Raw genomic sequence first — 25,000 nt, forward strand, 5'->3', positions numbered from 1 at the left:
CTGACTTCAAGAACAGGCAAGGTCGCAAAGAGCAGCAGCACGAGGAGGAGGAAGAGGAGGAGGAGGAGGCGGAGGAGGAGGCGGAGGCGGAAGAGGAAGAGGAAAAGGAGGAGGCGGAAGAGGAGGAGGAGGAGGAGGAGGCCACTAGTTGTGCCGTCGAGAGCTGCAAGAAGACGAAGGGACTTGGTGAGGTGGGGGGAAAGTCTTTCTAGAACATGTCCCAGGAAGCTCATTTTATTATACAGTATATGTACTCATTTACTTATTTATCTATTTATTCATTTTTGTGTTTTTGTGGATTTTTTTTTCATTCCTTGAAATATGTTGATAAGGAAACCAGCAAAGTAGTAGGCGAAGGGGGAATTGGGTAGCAGGGAATATCCACTCTCATCTCATACATGGTACGTGTACATACATTCATATATTGTACACACACGCGCGCACACACACACACACACACACACACACACACACACACACACACACACACACACTAACACACACACACACACACACACACACACACACACACACACACTAACACACACTCACTAACACACACACACACACACACACACTAACACACACACACACACACACACACACACACACACACACACACACACACACACACACACACACACACACACACACACACACGCACATACACATACACCACACACGCATAAACACACGCGCACATACACACACATACACACACACACACACACACGCACAAGTACACACACACACACACACACACACACACACACACACACACACACACACACACACACACACACACACACACACACATAAATGACCAAAGTAACATTGTTTTGTAAGACCTTCGAAAACCTACTCACCGGAAGTGGCACATCAACAAAAAGCGCCAAAGTAACTAAACAAATTAATATTGGATTGCAGAACCCAGGATCACTGTTAGTGTTTAGGTACCATTGGTGCCCCCTTTCCGCTGACCAGCAACACGGCCTTTGGTCCTTCTATGAAGGAGTTGTTAGTGTTTAGTTGTTCGTGTTTCATCGACAGTAATCAGGGTTTCTAACCTAGGAGACACTATCACGGCAAAGAGTCGTGGTGTCGGAGCGGAAGGAGAGTCAAGTGTTAGTGATCAGCCTTCTCCTTCTCCTTCTCTGCGTGGGAATCGCAATGGAGGAGGATTGTCACAGGATTCGTCTTAGGAGTGCCACACTTTGGGGGAAATAGGTTAGTCCGACGCTTTGGGATGTGCCGGTGGGTGTTATTTAAGTAATATTTGGAATAAGTGTCTGCCAAAGATGGCCCCTCGACTCAGTAGAATATTATTGTCCGAGATGCCTTATTGGTCAACACGTGTTCGTAAGATTATATTTATTCACTTACTCGTCTATGTGTTTATTTATCTACTTATAGAATTGTTTATGTATTTTTCTTTTTTATTCTATATATATATATGTATATATATATATATTTTTTTTTTTTTTTTTTTTTTTTTTTTTTTTTTGCAACATGGGAGGACAACTCAGCTTCCAGCCTCCGCTCTCTCGTCTCTTCTCCCCCGAGTAGTCTCACCAAAGTCGCGCAGTTGTGCAATAAGGCTCAAAGTTAAGCCACCAAAGCATATCCCCTGACCCCTCATGACTCCGTCGCCAGGCGGCCTAGGGAGAGGGTCCCCCGGCGCCAAGGCGCCATGCACGTCTGTCGCCACGGCCCGGCGCCAGGGCCCGGCGCCACCACTGGCATTTGCGGCGGCGGAAGAGGGAAAGTCGTTACCGGTAACTGGTAACTGATGGTGGGGGAAGTTACTTGTTACCTCTACAGGGCTAAGAGGTGACCTCCCTCCTCTTCCGTCTATGCCTAATAGAGTTGTCGGACGGTGGCAAGCAGAATAATTTCACATGTCAGTGGGTTGTTATATATATATATATATATATATATATATATATATATATATATATATATATATATGTGGGTGTTTGGGTGATTGTAATACAGGATTTTAATTCAAATCACCAGTGGGCTTTAAGCTGTTTATTCCATAATGCTTTTAAACTCTGCTGGCGCCGAAGAAGTCCATGTGAGTCGTGGAACATCTTCCAGCCTCAGCGCTGGCAACGCCTTAGATGGATCGCTGGGCCGGAATGGGTGAAGCGAATGGGTCCAGCCTCTTGGCAGATTTGGAGCAGAGAGTGAGTGCCAAGAGAGAAGTCGGGTACCCGCCCTGGGAGGCCAGACGCACCGGTTCGAATCCTGCCCACGATGCGGAGGTGAAGAAGGGTATCTACTCGAAGTCCCCCCAATTGTCTTTTCTTGAGGCGCCGACCTCTTGACCTTGTAAAGGTCACGAGCTCGGGACGGAGTCGCCAGTGCCAGAGGAGAACGGGGGGAAGGACCGCTCGGGCACCGAAGGACGTCGCCATTCGGGACTACAACTTTGTGCACTTGTTATTGCACTTGTTCTACCTCCTCTTCTCTCTCCTCCTCCTCCTCCTCCTCCTCCTCTTCTTCTTAGAGGCGCATTTCTGGCTCCAACAAGATAAGTCTGGCGGCTGATGTTGTGGCGGTGTTCCTCCGTGTCTCTTTGTTATTGTTATTGAGAAGATAAAAAAGTTTAGGTCGAATTTTGATGAGGAGCCCATGTGAGTCCAAGAAAAAGTTGGTGAGGCGGATCCTGGATGTTACTTAGGTTTTGTCTTGTTTCATTTTATTTATTTTATTTACTTTAATTTTATTTTATTTTGATTTTATTTTGTTTTATTCTATTTTACTCTGTCTAGAGTAGGATTTCGATTTTTTTTTTAAATAATAAATAGACCATTGGCCAAGGAATAATTGATAAAATAGTTGTCGTAGGCTGGTTCAACCAGAGCATATGGCATTGTCGTTAGTGATGCGGAAAGGACTAAGATCCAAGTCTTCATTTCACTTGAGCAAACTGTGAGACACGGACACCGAGTCTTGGCGTCAAGAGGCGTCTCTCAATGTCTTTGGCGCCTAATGGCTTGGGAGAATGACAGGGTATTGCAGGGATGATTTTGTATCAAACCGGTGACTGATCCGTGAGGCTCAGTCAAGGCCTGTTGTGAGTCATGATTTTCGAGCGTCAGCGCCGGCAACGTGGGCTCTCGCTGTTCTGGTGTTGACGCCAGGCACAGGATCATCTCCAGAAGAGACAGTTCTCAGTGGAGGAGACGAAGAGTGGGAGAACGCTTCGGAAATCATGGCTTGGGCAAGTCGATTGAACCTGTCGAGAGCTCATTGGGATGGGAAGGGTGGCTGCATGGGAGCTTGCTCGGGGGGAAATCGTGGTGATTGGCGACGACGTGTCCAAGGGGACAGAATCACACCGAAGTGAAGTCATGGAGGAGGAAGAGGAGGAGGTGGTGGTGGTGGTGGTGGGATACAAGATGTATAATAAGGAGGGCAGACGGGAGCAGAAAAGAGGGACAGGAGAAGTTAAAAATGATCAACATTAGTTGATTAGTTTATGTATGAGTGAAGCGACGCGTCCCCAGGCGTGTGCTCCCCATAGACGAAGAACCCTCCTTCCTCCTCCCACCCCAGACCTTCGTTGTCTCTAAATGCTTCGTTCATTGAAGTAGAGGGTCCATTTGTGTCATGGGTGTGATTTATAGTTCGTTCAGACCCGTAGACTTAAAGAGCCTAAGGACCATTTGTTTTGAAATGAGCTCCGACTCGCTTCGCACGTTCTGGTCCTGTCGTCGTGTCCCACGGCTGCCACCAGGGTCGGCGGGGGTGCCCTAACACTTGGGGCAAATGTGGTGGTTTGTGTCTCGGATAAGAGCCTTCGGGGTGGGGTGATAGTACAGAGTTTTATCTTGGGAATTATTTCCATGAGAGTAGAACTCACGAAGACATTTTGTGTGTGTGTGTGTGATTCAGTTTGATTACCTTTAGAGGTTAAATGTGTCCCCTGAGACTAACTCTTGCTTGTCGTCATTGGGTACAATTCACATCCACGTTAGGAAATGACTTGTACCATTGAAGAAATGGGGTTGGGTAAGAAACAGACCGCCTTCGGTGGCGAGACTGAGCAGCATCGAAAGGCGCAAGGCTCGTGTTGCCCCGCAAGAAGAACTTATGGAGTCTGCAAGGTGTGTCAGCCGCCTTGGACGTCGTGCTGAGAACGCCCGAGGATATAGCGTGCGTTCTTCAGATGTGGAATAGTTTTGTACGCACAGTAGTTCCCAAAAGAAGACCATGTTTGAATTTGGCTATTTATCTGTTTATTTGATTTGATTTATTTATTTATTATTATTATTATTATCATTTTATCATTTATCTATTTTGTGTGTGTGTGTGTGTGTGCGCGTGTGTGTGTGTATGCGCGCGCGTGCGTGAAGGGAACAATAAATTGTTGCCTATCTCTGATATATCTTGGGTCACGGCCACGGTCGCCGTGTGTCACCTTGGAGTCAAAGGGGATTGGGGGGGGGGGTCATTCAGTTTCATGATAACCATTATCTTGGAGGAGTTCGAAATAGCAAGCCATGATTCGCAAGAGTAACGGTGGTATTCAAAAATATATATATTATATATAAATATATATATATATATATATGTTATATATATATATATATATAAATATATATATATATATATATATATGTTATATAAATCTTGTATAAATCCTTGGAAGGAAAATATTTATATAAGGATTTTCTTTCTTTTTAAGAACACCACCGTAAGATTCTTACGGTGGTATTCTTAAAAAAAATCCTTATATAAATCCTTGGATGGGAAATATTTGTATAAGGATTTTTTTTAAGAATACAACCGTAAGAATCTTACGATGGTATTCTTAAAAAGATATTTCCTTGTATAAATCTTTCCTACCCAAGGATTTATATAAGATTTATATAAGGAAATATCTTCTTTAAGAATACCACCGTAAATCTCTCTACCTCTCCTCTCTGCCTCCTCACTTTTTTTCTTTTTTTTTCGAGAGGCTTGTCCTTTCATAGTTGCCCTCTTGTCGTTTGTGTGTGCGCGCGCACGCGCGTGTGTTGTTTTGTTTCTCCCTGTCTTTTGCACGGAGTCAGTCTTCTTCGAATTTAGCCTCCTCCTCCTCCTCCTCCTCTTCCTCCTCCTTTTGTGAAACTCTTTAGACTGCACACTTTTGTTTTGAAATCACATTTGATATGCAGTTTATATGAGGTGAATATCTCTACTTTATCTCTCTCTCTCTATCTCTCTCTCTATGTTTTAAGGTTGTGGTTCCTTTGCAACGCCTTTCGCATATTTTATTCCTCGTTAAAATCGATTCAGTCGTCACGAGGGAGGTAATTTAGACTTGTTTCATGGCAACATCATTGAATTGGCTCGAAATTTGCTATAGGTGTCTTGACTTTTCTTAGACCCGCTCAGACAGAGTCTAGGCGACTTTATTCACAGGAAAGTGGTGGAGGGTTCAGATACCTCGTATGTGTTGGGGAGCTTTCCTTAGCTGAATAAAATCGCTTGGCGGCAACAGCCAGGGAGGGGAACTGTACAAGAAGGACCCCCCCGCTTTTTACAGGGTAACTGGCACCTCCGTGCGTGCGGACCTAGCGTGGCGATAGCCGGACGTGAAGAGACGGCCAGTCATTGCCTTTGCATCCTTTACATAGTTTGTTCTGGTTAGCTCATGTTGTAGAGACGAGGGCTTGGGTTCCCCGGACCTCAGGGGTCGGGGGGGGGGGATGGGGGTCGTCCTTCCTTTCAGATGAGAATAGTCGACTGGGGACATAAACAAAGGCTACGGAGCGCCAGGGTGTTGGAGACGGTGACGTGGCTCGCAGGGACTTGTTCTGACTGTCGCCAGACGATTTTAATCAGTTGGTTGGGGGTGGGGGAGGGGGCGAGATCATTTGAGACTCCGTTTTATCCCCGTGAACTCTTCACCAAGATTCGCCTGAATGAAATCGTCTGGTGGGAGAGAGAACGAAATATTCACTGTTCTCTTTCGGGTCTGTAACGTCAACCACACTCATGATGATATAACTTTTGTTTTTCATTTTTATTAATTCGTTTCATTTGTTTTCGTTCTCTCTTTGCAGGTAAGTGCTGTGCCCTCTGAATGAAATGTACTGGAACCCGAGTGCAGAATAGACGTGAGTACAATGTTCGAGATGGCCAAACGTTGTTGTATTCTCTTCGATTCGCATTTGTTTAGTGTGCGTATCACACGCTCCTGACCATTGCGTGTACACACAACGATCGTGTGTGTATACGCATGACCTGGATATTTGTGTGCGTGTGAATGTAACTAGATCATGCGTATAACCTAAATTTTTAAGTTGTCTTAAAATGTTCATGTATATGTTTTTATTTATTTATTAATTTATTAGTTTATTTATTTGTATATATGTATGTGTATTTATTCATTATACAGTATAGTTGTTTGTTTGCTTATTAGTATTCAAGAATTATTCATCCATCGCCTCAGTTCTTTCCTTCTACCTGTCAACAGGCATTACTTTCGTATACGTACATGCATATGTATATATATATATATATATATATATATATATATATATATATATATATATATATATATATATATGTGTGTGTGTGTGTGTGTGTGTGTGTGTGTGTGTGTGTGTGTGTGCGTGTGTGTAATTAAACTCTCCTACCGGGATTCAAACCGTCGCCGGAGCGGCTTGCTTATTATAAGACAAGGGCCGTACTATCGTGTCACGACGACCCCTTAAAACGGAACGACTTAATTCACGGCCTGGTCGTTCCACCGAGGGCGCCCGCGTGACACGGAATGTACTCTATTGCATCAAATCCTTTATGCAATGGAGTACATAGCGTGTCACCCGGGCGCCCTCGGTGGAACGACCAGGCCGTGAACTAAGTTGTTCCGTTTTGAGGGGTCGTCGTGACACGAGGGTACGGCCCTCGTCTTATAATAAGCAAGTTGCTCAGGTGAGGGTTTGAATCCCAGTAGGAGAGTTTAATTCCATAAGTCAGGGAGTTGCTGAATGTGAAGGAGGATAGGGAAGGAAAGATAGCTGCAGTGGGAAATGCGAAGAAAATGAGAGTGATGAGTGAGGAGAATGGAGGAGAAATAAGGAAGGATGAGGTGAAGGCAGCTGTAAAGATGATGAAAGCAGGTAAGGCACCTGGTCTGGATGGATGTCATGCAGAATGTCTGAAAAAGAGAGGTGCAGTGATGATGGACTGGTTGGTGAGGTTATTTAATGTTTGCTGGAGAGAGGGTAGAGTACCGGAGGACTGGAGTAGTGCCTGTATAGTTCCTCTTTACAAGGGAAAAGGGGACAAGTGTGAATGTAGTAATTTCAGAGGGATTAGCCTGTTGAGTGTAGTAGTGAAGGCTTATGGGAGGATCTTAATTGAGAGGATTAGGAGAGGAACAGAGGGAGTAATTGGTGAGGAACAGTGTGGATTTAGGACAGGTAGAGGTTGTGTAGATCAGATCTTTGTGGTAAGACAGATATGTGAGAAAGCTATAGGAAAGGGGAAGGATGTTTTTTGGGCTTTCATGGATCTGGAAAAGGCTTATGATAGGGTAGACAGAAAGGCACTGTGGGAGGTTATGCAGATTTATGGGATAGGAGGAAAGCTTTTGGGAGCTGTCAAGAGTTTTTATGAGAGTAGTAGAGCATGTGTTAGGATTAGAAATGGAGAGAGTGAGTGGTTTGAAGTAAAGGTGGGACTTCGTCAAGGATGCGTTATGTCGCCCTGGCTGTTCAACTTATACATGGATGGGGTGGTGCGAGAGGTGAATGCTAGGGTAGTGAGTCAGGGATTGGAGATGGTTAAAGAAAATGGAGAAAAGTGGGAGGTGAGCCAGCTGTTGTTTGCGGACGACACTGCGCTTGTGGCAGGGTCAGAGGAGGGATTGAGGAAGCTGGTGGCAGAGTTTGGGAGAGTATGTGATAGAAGAAAGCTAAAGATAAATGTGGGTAAAAGTAAGGTGATGAGGTGTACAAGGGTGAAAGTGGCAGTAGACTGGAAGTGAACATTAAGGGAGAGCGACTGGAGGAAGTGGATAGTTTTAGATACTTGGGTGCAAGTGTAGCAGGAAAAGGTGGAGTGAAGGTGGAGGTAGAATGTAGATTGAGAGAAGCGAGTAAATGCCTTGGTGGTTTAAAGAGTGAAATGAGGAATAGACATTTGGGAATGGATGCGAAGAGGAGACTGTATGAAGGAGTGATTGTGCCAACAGCACTGTATGGGGCAGAAACGTGGAACATAAGAGAAGAAGAGAGAAGGAGTTTGAATGTGTTTGAGATGAGGTGTCTGAGAAGTATGGTGGGGGTTACTAGGCTAGATAGAGTGAGAAATGAGGAGGTGAGGAGAAAAGGGGTGAAAAAGGATTTGGGAGATAGGGTTGATGAAAGAATATTAGGATGGTTTGGACACATGGAAAGAATGAGTGAAGAAAGACTAGTAAAAGAGGTATGGAAGGCAGATGTGGAGGGAGTGAACATGAGGGGACGTCCTAGGATGAGGTGGATGGATGGGGTGAAGGGGGCTTTGGGGAAGAGGGGAATGTCTGTTGAGGAAGGAAGGGAGAGGACGGAAGACAGAGGTGAGTGGAGAATGGTTGTATATGGATGATGTTGTGACTGCATGAGGAGGAATGGGCGGGGAAGTGGGGGGTGGGGTAGTATGTGTGAGTAAATTTTGACGCAGCCCGAAGGGATTTCTCCCCGTCCTCGCCTTATATGCAAAGGGGGACGGAGAGGGGGGGTCGTCGATTAAATGAAGCGGCCTCGCTGTGGATGTACTGTGTCTTGCGACACTGCTTCTGACCCAGGGCGGTGGGCAGGGTGCAGGGATGACCCGTCATCCAGGAGGTGCTCAGATGAGAGGAAGGGTGGGAGGGGTGTGGAGTGTATTTAGGGATGAAATGGGTGGGAGTGTTTTTATGCCTTTCCCTTTTTGGCTACCTCCCTTGGAAGGGGGAAAAAGCCTTGGTATATGTATGTATGTGTATATATATATATATATATATATATATATATATATATATATATATATATATATATATGCATATATATATGTTTGTATGTATATATAATTTTTTCTATTAAAAGGGAAAATGGAGACTGTTCGAGACTAGATAGAATTCCTCCGATGATTGAAAGGCGTTTGAAAATACCGAACAAGAAAATATTTTTGACAAAGAATGTGGGTGAGACTGAAAACAACCCATGTCTGTGCGTGTATGCTTATGTATGCCTGTGCGTGTGTGTGTGTGTGTGTGCGCGCGCGTTTTAGCCACATTAGTCAAACGCAACAAAAGACGTGTTTGTGAGTTTGGGCAATTGGGGGAAAGGGGGACACACACACACACACACACACACACACACACACACACACACACACACACACACACGCACGCACGCACGCACACGCGGACGCTTCTGCATGCTGTCACTATGTTGTAAGGCTTCACCCAGTCCCTTTCCCCTTCCCTTTCCTCTTCCTCTCCCCCATTTGACTCCCTCTCCTCCCCTTGTCTTCACCTAATCACCTTTAGTCTCCTCATCATGCTTTAAACTTCTTCCCCCTCTCTCCATCTAACTAGTAATGGCTTTCGCCCCTTTTCTTCTTCCTTCCTTTCCCTGCCTTTGTTCTTAGCCCCCCCCCCATCCTCATTTATTTTTTATTTTCCTTTCTCCTGCTTCTTCTGTCTTGTTCTTAACCTAAGGCCCACCTTTACCCACCCACTCACTCGTTCACCCCATCTATCACCCTCTCACCCACTCTTATCCAGTAGTCGTCCTGCTCCCTTTCCCCCCTCCCCTCCTCTCCCCCCCACGCCTCCCACTTGCCTTCCTTTAACCCCTTCCCACCCTCCTCCCTTCCCGTTTACCATCCTTTCTCCTCATCCCTCACCTCCCCCTCTTCCCTCCCCTTCCCCTTCTTCCCAATTGTCCCGTCTGCTTTCACTCTCACACTTCCTGCCTGTCCCATCCCCTTCCCTTCTCCCCTCCCTTCCCTTCTCCCCTCCCTTCCCTTCTCCCCCTCCCCTTCCCTCCCCTCCCCATCCCATTCTCCTCCTCCTCTCCTTTCCTCTTCGGTGCTTTTATTTCCTGCACTTCCTGCCGAGTGCTGCAACCGGGATCCTTCGAGACCCCTCCATTTCCTGGCTCCCACAGTCATCTCGCTTCCTCCTCATCCTCCCCTTCCTCCTCCTCCTCCTCCTCCTCCTCCACCTCCTTCTCTTCCCCCTCCTCCTCCTCCTCGTCGTCGTCTTTGTCCTCGTCTCCCTCTTCGTTTTCTCGTCCTCATCGACGTCCTCTTCCTACATTTTGTGCTTCTCCCCCTCCTCCTCTTCCTCTTCCTCGCCCTTTTTTCCTTGGCCAACACCCCCCTATCTTTGTCCAGCCCTTTCCTTCCCTTCCCCTTTATTTCTCCTTTTCCTCACACCCCTTTCTTCTTCACTGCTTCCTTCCTTCCTTCCTTCCTTCCATCTTCCTCTTTACCCTTCCTGTCCCCCCCCCCTCTCTCTCTCTCTCTCTCTCTCTCTCTCTCTCTCTCTCTCTCTCTCTCTCTCTCTCTCTCCTCTCTCTCTCTCTCTCTCTCTCTCTCTCTCTCTCTCTCTCTCTCTCTCTCTCTCTCTCTCTCTCTCTCTCTCTCTCTCTCTCTCTCTCTCTCTCTCTCTCTCTCTCTCTCTCTCTCTCTCTCTCTCTCTCTCTCTCTCTCTCTCTCTCTCTCTCCCACTTGTACCTGGGGAAGGTAGAGAATAAGGAACAGGAAGAGGAGGAGGAGAAGGAGAAGGAAATAGGAGGAGTGGACAGAGGAACTGGGGAAGAGAAGGAAGAAGGACTTTAGGAAGAGGAGGAGAAGATGAGGATAAGGAGTAACTAGAGGAGGAAGAGGAGGAGGGTAAGGAAGGACTGGAGGGGGAAAGAGGAGGAGGAAGAGGAGGAGGAGGAGGTGTGGCGGGTTGGCGCCAGTTGGGCGAGTTTCCCCAGACGACCTTTGGCGAAAACTTGGTGACCTTTTCCCGCGTCGTGGGGGTGAGGGGGGTGAAGGTGACCTTTCGATAGGCGGAGTGAGGGTGGGGAGGGAGGAAAAGGATCGAGGGGGAAGGGGGAGCAAGGAGTGGGGGAGGTGAAGGGGGAGATTAGGAGATTAGTGTGCGTATGTGTAGGGGGGGGGAGAGATAAGGTCGCCCAGAGGTAAATGGGGGTTGGGAGGTGCCTGAAGACCTGAGCTGAACAGGAGGGAATGTTTCCTCCCCCACCTTTCGATTCCCACCCCCACCCCCCTTAGGTGGATAAAATCGCTTGGCGACAGGGAGAAAAGCATACAAGTTGGGCCAGGTAACTGACAGTGGTTAAGCTGGTAACGCTTGAAAAGTGGAGTTGAGGTTATCTTTTGAATTAAATTGCTTGCCGGCAACTGGAAATTAATAAAAACAAAGTGATTGAGACTGAAAGCCGCTATATATATATATATATATATGTATATATATATATATATATATATAGAGAGAGAGAGAGAGAGAGAGAGAGAGCGTACACCATTCCCCCACGACCCTGCAAAGAGAATACAGATGAAGATATAGTGAGAATTAAAGGAATTTGAAGATAAAACTCTAATCACTGAAGATGAATGGAGGAAGATGAGACCAGGGGACTCTATCATTCCTAAATTGTATGGACTTCCGAAAGTACACAAAGAAAACGTCCTCTCACGACCCGTCGTAGCCTTTAGAGCAGGGATGTGCAACCTTTTTTCCCAAAGGGCCACTAGTCACTGCTCTCTTGTTACGGAGGGCCACATAACCTTACTATTTCATGTTATTTACTACGATCGAGGACATATTATGTGAGATTATACTGATAAAGATAGATAAGTAGTTTGTTACTGATTCTATTTAAATTGGGATAACAAAAATAAGAATTGTCCGAAACAAATGTATTTTCCTTACTATAAATGAGCAAATGAAAGTCTACCGTACCTTATTATTATAATTAATTAATATTGGTTAACTGGGTTCATTATCATAAGAATGATTAAACACAGACATTTTCCTGACCATTAATTAGCAAATGAAAGGCTGCTACCCTCTCTCTGAGGGTTGCATTATAGCTTATTTATTTTTAGGAGAAAGGGAGGGCCGCAATGAAAGCCTTTGGGGGCTGCAGGTTGCACAGGGCTGCTTTAGAGGAAACCCCGAACATACAACATGGCGGAAATTCTATCCAAATGTCTCGGACCCTTGTTGACAAAATCCTTCCACATGGAGCTGAATTCAGAAGACTTTCTCAATAGAAGAAAGGGGGAGTGGGGGGGCAAACTTAACCAAGAGGGTGTCATAGGGTCCTTTGACGTCCAAGCCATGTTCACTTCGGTTCCACAGAACTTGGGTTAAAGGGGCCTTGTTGAAGCCCATGGAAGAGAGGAAGGGGTTCTTGGAGAACGAGAGCCCGTCCTCGAACTGTCCTCGACAGAGCTCATGGGTTTTATATCGATGTGCCTCGATTCAACCTACATCCGCCTCAGGGACCACATGTACCATCAGCGGAAAGGCGATTCCATGGGTTCTCCTATTTCTTTGGACTTGTTTATTGCATATCCGCCCGTCAGAACATCAAATAGAAATAACCAATATTTTAATATTTATTAAAATTATACAGTCATATTACATCCACATGCTTTCTCCGTACAAGGGCTATCATATTGTGGCAACACTCTTATTTTACAAATATAAATTATATTTATGGACACATACAATGGTTTGTTTAATCAAAGTAATATTTGTCACAAAAATGCTAGGCGCATTAAGGGGAGACTATAGTAGTGGCGTGTTGCCACAGAAGACATAGCCCCCTTCTTCACTGTGATCAGTAACATAGAACCGGCAATCTATTTCTCCATGGGATTGGAAGTTAATGGTCTACTACCGTTCCTAGACGTCTTTGTAGCGCGAGGAGACAGCCTGAAGACTAGTGTATATAGAAAACCTCCATACATAGAGAGATTACTAGACTTCGACAACAACCACCGGGAGTGCCACAAGAGAAGCCTAATCCGCACACTGAAAAGGTCTGTTCCACGGATGACGCGGCGAAGACGGGAAAAAGACATCCTCGTGACGTCTCCCGAACCAATGGCTATCCAAGCCGGACTCTACGGGAATGGACGAGGACACAGCACATCGAAACATGACACTGGTTGACAACCCCCTTCAAGAGAGGTGCGTCGGGAGGTAACGACCAGGGTACTCCGGGACAAGGAGGTATAGGCAGCACACAAACCACGCAGCACTCTGTAGCACAACCTAACTAATGTCAAGGACACGGAAACACCCACCCAGCAGGCAGGCGTGGTATACCGTCTTGAATGCTAGGACTGTGGTGCATACTACATAGGAGAAACACAAAAGAAACTCGCCACCCGGATAGAAGAACACAAACGGGCAGTTAGACACAAGATACAGTATCAGCACTTGTACGTCACCGAACACCAACGCAACAGACTGGGAAGGAGCAAAAGTCGTGCACAAAGACAGCTAAAGAAAAATAAATAAAAATGGGGATGAAGATTATTCTTAGAGGCCTGGACGACAAAAGAGAGCTATGCATTGATTTAAACCCCATCTACTCAGGCGCAAGGAACACGACGCAACAAAAGGTTTATTAATAGTTTAATTAATTTCTAGTGATGTTGAATATTAAGTTTATGTCTGTGGGTATACAGGGATGTGTTTGTGTGAGAAAATGACATGACATTTTTGGTCGTATTGTGTGTATATCTATTGTCATTCATATTTAATTAAGTTGAGCAGGCCCTTTTTTGGTCGTGCACATATATCTAATTTTATTTAATTATACCTTAAGTCCATAGCAAGGATAGAATCCGACATACGTGGGTAGAGATACTCATCGCGGAGATTAATTCACACAATCTTAAAAAAAAAAAAAAAAAAAAAAATGCATTACATATACGCACATACTGTACATGTGCAGATGAATTTGTGTGAATCAGTTGGTGAGAACAGTTGTGAACAATTGTCCATAGTTGCATTCATGTACCTGGTACTCGTGGACACGGGACAGGTAGGGAACCCGCGCAGACTCCGAGGCGCAAGCAACCTACCTCCCCCAGTTCCAGCAGCGGGCAATATAAAGGAACTTTTGATCACTGTATCTCATCATAACACTGAAGACGGTCCAAGAACTAGGACCGAAACGTCGGGCAGTAAACCTCCCTCACTGAGTCTGGTGTTTACGCTTTCCCCTTCGATATATATATATATATATATATATATATATATATATATATGTGTATATATAGATGTATATATATATATATATAAAGATAAAAACACTTGGTAGATTGCGTTTAAGATGCGTTGGGGAGTATAGATGATTAGGGGATATGTTAGAATAGGTTGGAGGATGTGATTGGCTCCAGATGCACGAGGGTGATTGGTCGCTGGTAGTTATGATTGGTAACCCCCCTTCTCTCCCTCCCCCCTCTATCTCTCTCTCTCTCTCTCTTTCTCTCTCTCTCTCTCACACACACACACACACACAAGATATGGTAAATACAGGTATAAGATAAGGTAGGTTTGATTACTGGAGAGGCAGGATTCCACATGCGTCGTTGCTCCTTTCCTGTGCACTGCGATTAGAAACACACACACACACACACACACACACACACACACACACACACACACACACACACACACACACACACACACACACACACACACTCTCTCTCTCTCTCTCTCTCTCTCTCTCTCTCTCTCTCTCTCTCTCTCTCTCTCTCTCTCTCTCTCTCTCTCTCTCTCTCTCTCTCTCTGCAGGAAGACAGGGCAGTGTTTGTCCATTTAAATGTGTGTGAGATTCACCATTGTGTTCAACAACATCAATATATTTATGTAAGCAAGACAGAATTCAATGGTCTCCATTAATGACAAGTATGGGGGATTGTCTAGCGGAGTGTAGCAACACTGGACATGGGGTGAAACTAACGACGACAGCGGCCGGCGTAAGAAATGTGTCAACGCTGTAATTGTTGACATCGTGGCGTGTGGAAGATGATCATTCCCTGCGAACATCATGTCGAACCTCGGACTGGGTAGACACCTCAGCTTACAGTAATGAGACACAAGGCATACGATGATCTGGTTACTTAAGATGTCGAATCTGGAAGACACTAGACGATGGATCTGTTGTAGATGAAGTGTGGTTCTCCTTGGGGGCTGCCCCCGTGGGATTGTTAAAGTTCGCGGGTTTCAGTTCCGATAACTGCATTTTCGAAGACTCTCCTCAGAACAGCAGAAACCTCGGCCTCGGGCGAGACTCGATCTACCGACCCCAGTATTACGAGGCCAGCGTACCACTGTACTAGCCAGGAGGCTGTAGTCAGTTTTTGAAAGAGTCTTTTGGCCATTTGGGGAACTTTGCGAAGTACTAGAGGGTTGCTTACAGTAGACAGAAGTTCCATTTTTTGTCCTTCAGCTGGTCAAGAGCGACTGATGACAGCTGGAAAGAAGGGATGGAAACGAAAAAATGGGGTTGTCTTGCCTCATCTTTTCGTCAATTGTTTGTTTATTTATTATTTATTTCCATTTAATTTTCTTCTTGTGCAGACTTAGTATTTATGTGTGTCATAATATGGAAAAAATGTCACATTCCACTTTTTTAAATAGGTCAGCATTAAGGGATCCAGACGGCATAAACATATATTGACAATATATTGAAATAATTTCATCAATATTTGTCGTGCTAGGTTGGCACCAAACAGCATAGAAGAGCATCTAGAGATGTCTTGCTTGATATTGAGAGCACGGTTGACAATTCTTGAAATATTGACAATATCACCAATATATATTGAATATGCGAAGACCATTAATCATTGTTAGTCCGCAGTGTTTTGCAATGGAGGTATCTGGCTAGGATATTCGCATATTTACCAGCCATGAACTCTTGTTTTTGGAATAATTATATATGTATATATAAATACATAATTACGTACATACATACAGTAGATAGTATATACATACACACGTACATATATCCATATATAAATGTGTATATACATAGCGTATATATACATACAAATGTATATACATATATACATACGTACATATGTATATACATATATACATACATACATCATTACGTACATAGATAGTATATACATAGGCACGTACATACATCCATCCATACACACATACATACATACATACATACATACATACATACATACATATATACATACATATGAAAGTGGAATTAGGAGGATTGGTAATGAAGTGGACAGGTATTTAACTTTGAACACTCCTAGCTCTCTGCGTGCTTAATTATTTTCTCAAATTTCTTCTTGACTTCGGCGCCCGAAGAGCTGTGGACCTTTAATAGTTCATATAGGAGATGCCGCTGGTCTCTCTGAGGGGATTAAGCAGCTGGATGGACAGCTGGTTCGGCGGCCAGCTGGGTGTAGGTGAGTGGCTGGCCGGCCGGCTGGCCGGGTTGGCTGGAACGTTCTTTAAAGAGTTCTCAAAATAACCGGAGAATGTAATTCCTTGTCGCTTCTGAAAACGATGGCAACCCACGTTCCATGTTTATGGTTTTGTGGTTGTGTGGATGGAGGAGGAGGATGGGGGGAGTTGATGGAGGAGGAGGAGGAGGAGGGGAATGGAAATGGTTTGGGAGTCTGTTGAGGGATTTGTGTGTTGAGCTTCAGGTTTTTCGTTTTTTTTTTTTTCGGCCAGGTCGCGGTGACGTCAGCCTGGAGGCACATCCCCCCACCCCCCACTCCCCACTCAATTATCACCACCAGGACCACCAGTACCAACACCAGTAGTACTGACACCGGCAGGCTACCGCAACCACCACTATCACCAGTATCACCACCGCCAACCAGTCAACCAACCAACCATCGCCTTAACCACTACAACCACAACCATCTCCCTTACCACTACCACCACCACCACCACCACCACTACCAGTAGTAACATATTGACAGCCGCGAGTTGGGAGCGTCATTCTCTCTCTCTCTCTCTCTCTCTCTCTCTCTCTCTCTCTCTCTCTCTCTGTCTCTCTCTCTCTCTCTCCTCTCTCTCTCTCTCTCTCTCTCTCTCTCTCTCTCTCTCTCTCTGTCTCTCTCTCTCTCTCTCTGTGTCTCTGTCTCTCGTATCTCGAACCTTCGCTCTCGGCGTGGCGAGGACGACCTCCTCCTCCTCCTCCTCCAGGAAGTCCCGACGACCCACGTCTTCGTTTGTTTGTCAAGTCGTTAGCTCCTTTGTTTGTCAGGTCGTTAGTCTCGTGTGTGTCAGGACGTTTAGTCCCTTGGTACAACAAAAGGTCCGCGGGGATGCGATATAAATTCCCGCACGCCGCAAACAAGAGAGAGAAATAGAGAGAGAGAGAGAGAGAGAGAGAGAGAGAGAGAGAGACGGGGATGGAGAATGGTTGGAGAGTGGTTTGGGATGCGAGTCGAGGAGGGTGTGGGAGAGGATTTGGTGGGAAGGGAAGGGAAGGGAAGGGAGTGAGGGAAGAACGAAAGGAGTCTGAGGGATTTGTTGAGGTGGCGAATTGGGGGAAAAGATATTGCAGTCGATTGGGGAAGGAGAAAGAGTGTGCGCGCGCGTGTGTGTGTGTTTGTGTACGTGTGTGTGTGTTTGTGTGTACATGTATGTACGTGTGTGTATGTGTGTACGTGTGTGTGTTTGTGTTGGTGTGATTGTGTGTGTGTGCGTGTGCGTATGTTTATGTGGGTGTGATTGTGTGTGCTTGTGTGCACGTGTGTGTGTGTGTGTGTTTGTGTGTACGTGTGTGATTGTGTGTGTGTATGTACCTAGTTGTATTTTGCGGGAAGGGGAGCTACGCTCGTGGTGCCCCGCCTTTGTATCCCGCAGTGTCTAGTTTGCTCTTAAACTCATGAATGGTTTTTGCGCACACTGTTTCATTGTCCAGTTTGTTCCAAGTGTCTACCACTCTATGTGGAGAACTGTTTTTCTTCATATCTCTTCCATAGCTATGTTTTTTTTTATTTTCTGTCCATGTCCTCTTGTGCATCTCCTGTCCCAGTTTAACAAGTCTTCTTGTGCCCTTCACGATTCTGTAGATGGTTAGTAGGTCACCTTTCTCTCTTTTCTTTGCTCCAAAGTCGGTAACTCCAGTTTAGCTAGTCTCTCCTCATACGACAAGTTTGCAAGTGCAGGTGACATTTTTGTGGCTGCTCTCTGGATTCTTTCTATGTTCTTTATATTCTTTTTGGTACTGGGTGACCACAATGTCGTCGCATATTCTAGTCTAGGCCTTATCAGTGTGACCAATATTTTTTTTAAATAATTTCTTCGTCCAAATATGTAAATGCCACTTTTATTAATCTTAGCAAGTTGTAGGATTCTCCGACAATTTTGTTTATCTGTTTATCATAGGACAAGTCGTTTGAGATAATTACACCCAAATTTTTTACCTCTTTTATATTGTCCTGATATTATATTTGATATTCTATTTTTGCTTTTTCCAAACTCCATTATGCTACACTTGTTAATATTGAAGTCCACTTCCCATTTCTGACTCCAGTTCCATCCCTTATTCAGGTCTTCCTACAGTGATTCGCAATCCTTTTCAGTTTTTACTTTCCTTAACAGTTTGGCGTTGTCCGCAAAGAAGCTCATGTAACATTTCACATCATGATCCATGTAATTCACATAAATAGCAAACATTATTGGAGCCAATACAGATCCTTGCGGTACTCCACTGATCACCTGTTTCCAACCTGAATGTTTTTCTCTGAGCACTACTCTCATCTTTCTACCAATGAGGAAGTCCATCCATTTTAGTAGGTTCCCTTGTATCCCTCCTATGTGTTCCAGTTTTTTTAATAGTTTTTTGTGTGATACTTTGTCAAAAGCTTTTTGTAAGTCCAGGCAGGCACAATCAGACCATCCATTCCTTTCTTGCAGTGTCTATTAATCTTGAGTAGAAACATATTAAGTTTGTGGTACATGATCTTCCTTGTCTGAACCCAAAGTGTCTTGGGTTTATCATATGTGTGTGTACGTGTGTTTGTGTGTACGTGTGTGACTGTGTGTGTGTGTGTGTGTGTGTGTGTGTACATGTGTGTTTGTGTATGTGTGATTGTGTGTGTGTGCGCGCGTATGCGTGTGTGTGTGTATTTACCTAGTTGTATTTACCTAGATTTGTGTGTGTGTGTGTTTGTGTGTGATTGTATGTGTGTGTGTGTATGTGCAACACCCACGCACGGTTTCCAGTCTTGTGCAATTGCAGCATCGATCCGCGTGCGTCTAGGCTAGCTGCCGCGGGAGGGATTAGCCTGCTCGCCGCCCTACCTCCTGCCTGCCTGCCTGCCGCCGTGCTTTCCTGCCGGCCTGCCTGCCCCCTTTTTTTCACCTTGACTGCAATATTGGCATGTGGGCCATTGGCGAGGGCCCATCGGGGTGCTGGTGAGCCATAGCACTTCGTATTCTGGGGAATTGTTAGACAGCAGCCCCCACGGCGGCTTCATCTCGAGGAAAGGAAGCGGCCCCGGGGACCGCCCCTCGACCGAATAAAATCATCTGGCAGGAAGAAATCACTCACAGCGCGGAAAAGGGAGTTATGCTGGAGGTGGAGTCCAGTTAGCTAAACTGGTTCACTCCTGTGTGCCGTCAGGTGAATTTATTGCGTCGGTGAAGGAGGAGGGGGAGAGGAAGAGGAAGAAGAGGAGGGGGAGAGGAGGAGGAGGGGGGGAGAGGAGGAAGAGGAGGGATCCAATGAGAGTAATAATGCCTCAGTGAAGTCTGCCTTTGCACACAGGGCCTGCCTGCCTGCCTACCTCTGTTTACTCTCCGTCCAGCAGGCTTGCTGTCCTACTTCCCGTCCTGCTTGCTGTCCTACTGACCGTCCTGCTAGCCTGCTTTCCTGCGTGTTTGCCGGCCCTTCTGCCTACATAAGAGTCCGCCTTTCTACCTTCCTACTCACCTAATTACTTTCCTTAATGTCTGCTTACCTACTTACATTCCTGAATATTTGCCTGCATTCTTGCCTACCAACTTGCCTTCCCTTCTTGTCTGCCTACCTACCCACCAACCAACTTGCCTTCCACTATGCCTGCCTACTTGCCGTCCAGCCTACCTTTCTCCATGCCTACCTGCCTGCCTGCCATTCTGCGCGCACACACATACACACACACAGACACACACACACACACACACACACACACACACACACACACACACACACACACACACACACATACACGCTCTCTCTCTCTCTCTCTCTCTGCGTTGAAATTCTGTTTGCATTTTCCAGCGATGCCTCGGGGGTAGATTTGGTAGATTTGAAGCTTTCGCAATGGCAAGTAATTGCCATCATCAATGGCGCCCTGATGGACTCCGCCATTAGTCGCTAACTCGGGCTGAGGCACTCCCACTGACCCTTCGGAACACAGAAGCATCGAGATGGAGATGGGATGCCTTTGACCTGATCTGGGGTCAAGATACATTTCAGCTTCACATTAAAGAATATTTATATAAACATTGCTATGTTATGGGTCACTTTTTTTTTTCTTTGAGTAGTGTTCACGTGAAAAAGAAAAAATTATACGATTGAAAAAAATGGACATCAGCCTTCTTCTATCCTGCCTTGCTGACGTCAACCAATCGCTTCATATCATCCATCTATCCATCCATCCATCCATCCATCCATCCATCCAACCGTTTAATCGGCCTCTTCGCGTCCATTCTATCTCTATTAGGGCATCCACTTTAGCTCGATAATTAACATTTTCGTCATTGGCCTGAATCTCCTGACTTGTTTCTCGTGTCATTATTGTGTGTATTCATGAGTGATTTATACATAATTATCTTGGGCGTGTGTATATTTGCATTTGTATATGTATATTCAGCCGTGCTATTCTTGGAGCAAATAATCTTTTCAATTTTCTTCTATATTGTGCTCTCTGTCTCTCTCTCTCTCCCTCCCTCCCACTCTCTCTCTCTCTCTCTCTCTCTCTCTCTCTCTCTCTCTCTCTCTCTCTCTCTCTCTCTCTCTCTCTCTCTCTATTTTTTCTATGTAGCGGCTGTTGCACCTTGAGGCTTCTGGGGAGGAGACGTGTGTGTGTGTGCGTGCGTGCGTGCGTGTATGTGCGTGAGTGTGTGCATGTGTGTGATTCACCATATTCTTGGATTACGTGTTGGACTCGTGATCAGCAGCTACTTCTCTCCCGGAAGAGAGCTCAGAGCTGTTATATGACCGATCTATGGATAATACTGTGACCTTACACGCACACACACACACACACACACACACACACACACCCAGCTCCCCGCCCACGAGAGTTGGAGTAACGACTCGCAGCGCAGCGATACTGAAATTATTTCAGCCTTGGGTGTGAGTGTGTGCATGTGTGTGTGTATGTGTGTGTGTGCATGCGTGTGTGTGTGTGTGTGTGTGTGTGTGTGTGTGTGTGTGCGCGCGCGTCCAAGGACGACGAAGAATCGCCGAAGACGGTGACGACGTCGGGCTGCTGCAGCACCAGGAGGCGAAGCAAAGCGAGGCGAAGCTAGGCGAGGCGAGGCCGACCCTTTGTCATTTGTCAGCACGAGATTCGATTTGGTGTCTAGGAACCCTCCTCCTCCTCCTCCTCCTCCTTCTCCATATTTCTCCTCTCCCTCCTCTTTCAAATTTCCTCCGCCTCCCCTAACCAATATTCGTGGAGGGAAGAAGTGGTGAACGAGGAGAAGACGGTGGGAGACGCTGAACCTGTAAACACCGACTGTTATGTATGTGTTTCGGCTCATACCAGGTGATTTTATTCGACTGAAGATGTGATATATATATATATATATATATATATATATATATATATATATATATATATATATATATATATATATATATAATGTGTGTGTGTGTGTGTATCTATCTTTATGAAATTCATGTGATATATCCTCGGGAAATGTTGGTAAGAGAGAAGGGAGTGTTTGTGGGAGTTGATGACACGTCAGCCACACTCCTTTAGATGTTAATTTCTCGACCTTTGCCTAGTACAAGGCGAGACGGTCTCTGTATCCTGGTGTACTCTCGTGTTTAGGCGTTTCGTTGTCTCTCTCATTGCCCAGCTTCCACTTGAGTATCTATTTCCATTTCCTTCTTTTACAGTAAATCTATCTCTTCCTTCGCTCCTCACTCCCTCTATCCCTTCTTCTGTTTCTTTTTACCGTCTCCGTCCTTTTCTCCCCTCCCTCCTTCTCCTCCCTCTTCCCCTCCCTCTTCCCTCATTCTTTCGTTTCCTCCGTCTCTCCTACTCCTCCCCTCCCACGGCCTGGCTGGCACACGTGGATGACCTAGCATGTGTGTGTAGGTGACCTTGTGATGACCTCGAGGCTGGGCGAGCGAGGTGGCACTCGATCTACTCGTTATCCTGGAGTGCCTAGGTCCTACTTGGGGATGGAAGGAGTGGAGGGAAGTGACTAAATACGGCTTGCTAAGGTCGGGTACCAAGGTTAGCTGTTGTTTTTCGAGCGTCTTGGAATGGTTCTCGTGGTTGCTGTGATACTGAATCTGAAACCAGGGAAACGGATGACCGAATCTCAAAGGTTTAAGGAAAAAAAAAAAAAAAAAAAAAAAAAAAAAAAAAAAAAAAAAAAAAAAAAAAAAAAAAAAAAAATTGGAGGTGTCCAATCCGAAAACCTAAAGGTCTCCAAATGTCCAATGACCTTTGTGAAAACAACAACAACAACAACAAGGAAATGACAAATTAAGAAAAGTTAAACCTATGCGGTCGTTAGTCTTGAAATGTTCTTTTAGTGAAGTCGAGAATACGATAGACTAAGTCTTCTTGTAGCTATTCAAAATCACACCGGTCGACGACAATCGGCCCATAGGGAAGATGCTCTACTCGCCTCGTGGTTGATCTGTTTGTGCTCAACTCTGCAATGTATTGCAATTGCTAATTCGAACTTGCCTCACAGTTGATTGGGACTCAACGACTCTATACCACTTTAATGAGGAAGTGGATCTGCAGCCTCGCGTGAGTGACTGTAGATACAATCAGATCATAAGCTGAAGGAGGGGGAGGGAAGGAAGAAGGGAGGGGGAGCAGTAGAAGGGCGAAGGAGGATGGAGGTTAGGGAGGAGGGGAAGAGGAGGAGGAGGCGTACGGAGAAGAAGGAGAATGAAGTGTCTTAGGAGGGGAAGGGAGAGGAGAGGAGGATCTTAGAAGGACGAGAAGGAGGAAGAAAAGGAGAAAATAGCGGAGACGGGAAGGGAAGCTTTCTTCGGCGCTGATGACGTCATGTCGCCTATTAGCGATGACGGTAGGAAATTGAAAGTTAATGATGAAGATGATGATAATGGGAATAGTAAAAAGTAATATGAAGTCGATGATAATGATAATGATAGTAAAGCAGTGTTACGAAAATTGGCCAACATTGGATTTTAATGTGTTGAATATATATATATATATATATATATATATATATATATATATATGTATATATATATATATATATATATATATGTATATATAGATGTATCTGTATATATATATATGATATATATATATGTATATATATGTATATATATATGTATATATATATGTATGTGTATATATATATATATATATGATATATTTATGTATGTATATATATATATATGTATATATTTATGTATGTATATATATATATAATATATATATATGTATATACTGTATATATATATGTATATACTGTATACATATGTATATGTATATATATATGTGTATATAATATATATATATATATATATATATATATGTGTGTGTGTGTGTGTGTGTCTGTGTCTGTCTCTATGTGTGTGTGTGTGCATGTATCCGGGGAGGGAGGGATATTTTTGCCCCCCGGTGTTTGTTGCTGCATGTTCCTCCCGGACCATTTATCGGGCGAAATGTCCGGCCGGCTCCGAGTTTATTGCTCTGGACTTGATGCATCGCCGCTCGCGGGAGGAGTTCGGGCCGATGGAAGACCAAAACCCTCTTCGCCGAGCTCGTCATTGTCGCCGTCAGCGTTGTTCCGAAGAAATCGAGGTTCCTGGTGCGTTTCCCGCCGGGGAAAATTCTCTGCATTCATCCAGGCAGTGGACTTGAAGGTTCTCCTTCTTCTTCTTCTTCCCCGTCCATCCTCCACCCCCGTTTCCTACCTCCTCTCAGCTGATTAAAATCGCCTGCGGTGACAGACAGAATGAAAATGCTCAAGTCGGCTGAGGAACAATTTGTCCTTATTCTTTTCGGGACCTTTTTTTTTTTTTTTTTTTTTGACAAGTTCTTAATAACATTTAACAAAACAATTTTGTGGGGCCTTTTATCTTTTTTCCTTCTTATTCTTGTTTTTTCCTTTCTTTTTTCTTTTCCTATTTCTTTTCTATTCCCATCTTTATTTGATTTAATTTGATTAAACTTCTTTATTTTATTCATTTATGTTATCTTGTTATCTTTTTCATGTAGTAGAAATTGCAATTATGGATTCGCTTATTTGATATTCTTACCAAGTGTAAGAAGCGTCGATTAATTAATTAGTTATCGGCGACGAAGCGCAAGATACACACTGTCGTCTGTACGTAGTAGTAGTAGTAGTAGTGTAGTAATAGTAGTAGTAGTAGTAGTAGTAGTCGTACTAGTAGTAGTAGTGCAGTAGTAATTTACTCGTAGTAGTAGTAGTAGTAGAGAGTAGTAGTAGTATTAGTCATACTATTGTAGCTGTAGCTCTTCTTTTCCAACAGTTGTAGCCAAGCCATCCATATTGATGTCGTGTTTATATAATTTATTATGGCTAGCGTTGGGTGGGCCGTCTTCTTCACCTGAGAGCTTTGAGCGCTTTACATGTATGTAGTGCCCACTGGGCTGAAACTGGATCTTGATGGGTCGAGACCCCAAGGTGGGCGCGGTATTGAACAAAAAAATCCCGACAAAAAAATAAAAATAAATAAATAAATAGAAAAATAGAAAATACTGAAAATCATCTCCCGTTTCCACTGGTACACTGTCCAACAAAAACTGGTACTGG

The sequence above is a fragment of the Oratosquilla oratoria genome, chromosome 4, assembly GCF_046742065.1.
Source record: "Oratosquilla oratoria isolate Oo_2021 chromosome 4, ASM4674206v1, whole genome shotgun sequence".
NCBI classification, from domain to species: Eukaryota; Metazoa; Arthropoda; class Malacostraca; order Stomatopoda; family Squillidae; genus Oratosquilla; species Oratosquilla oratoria.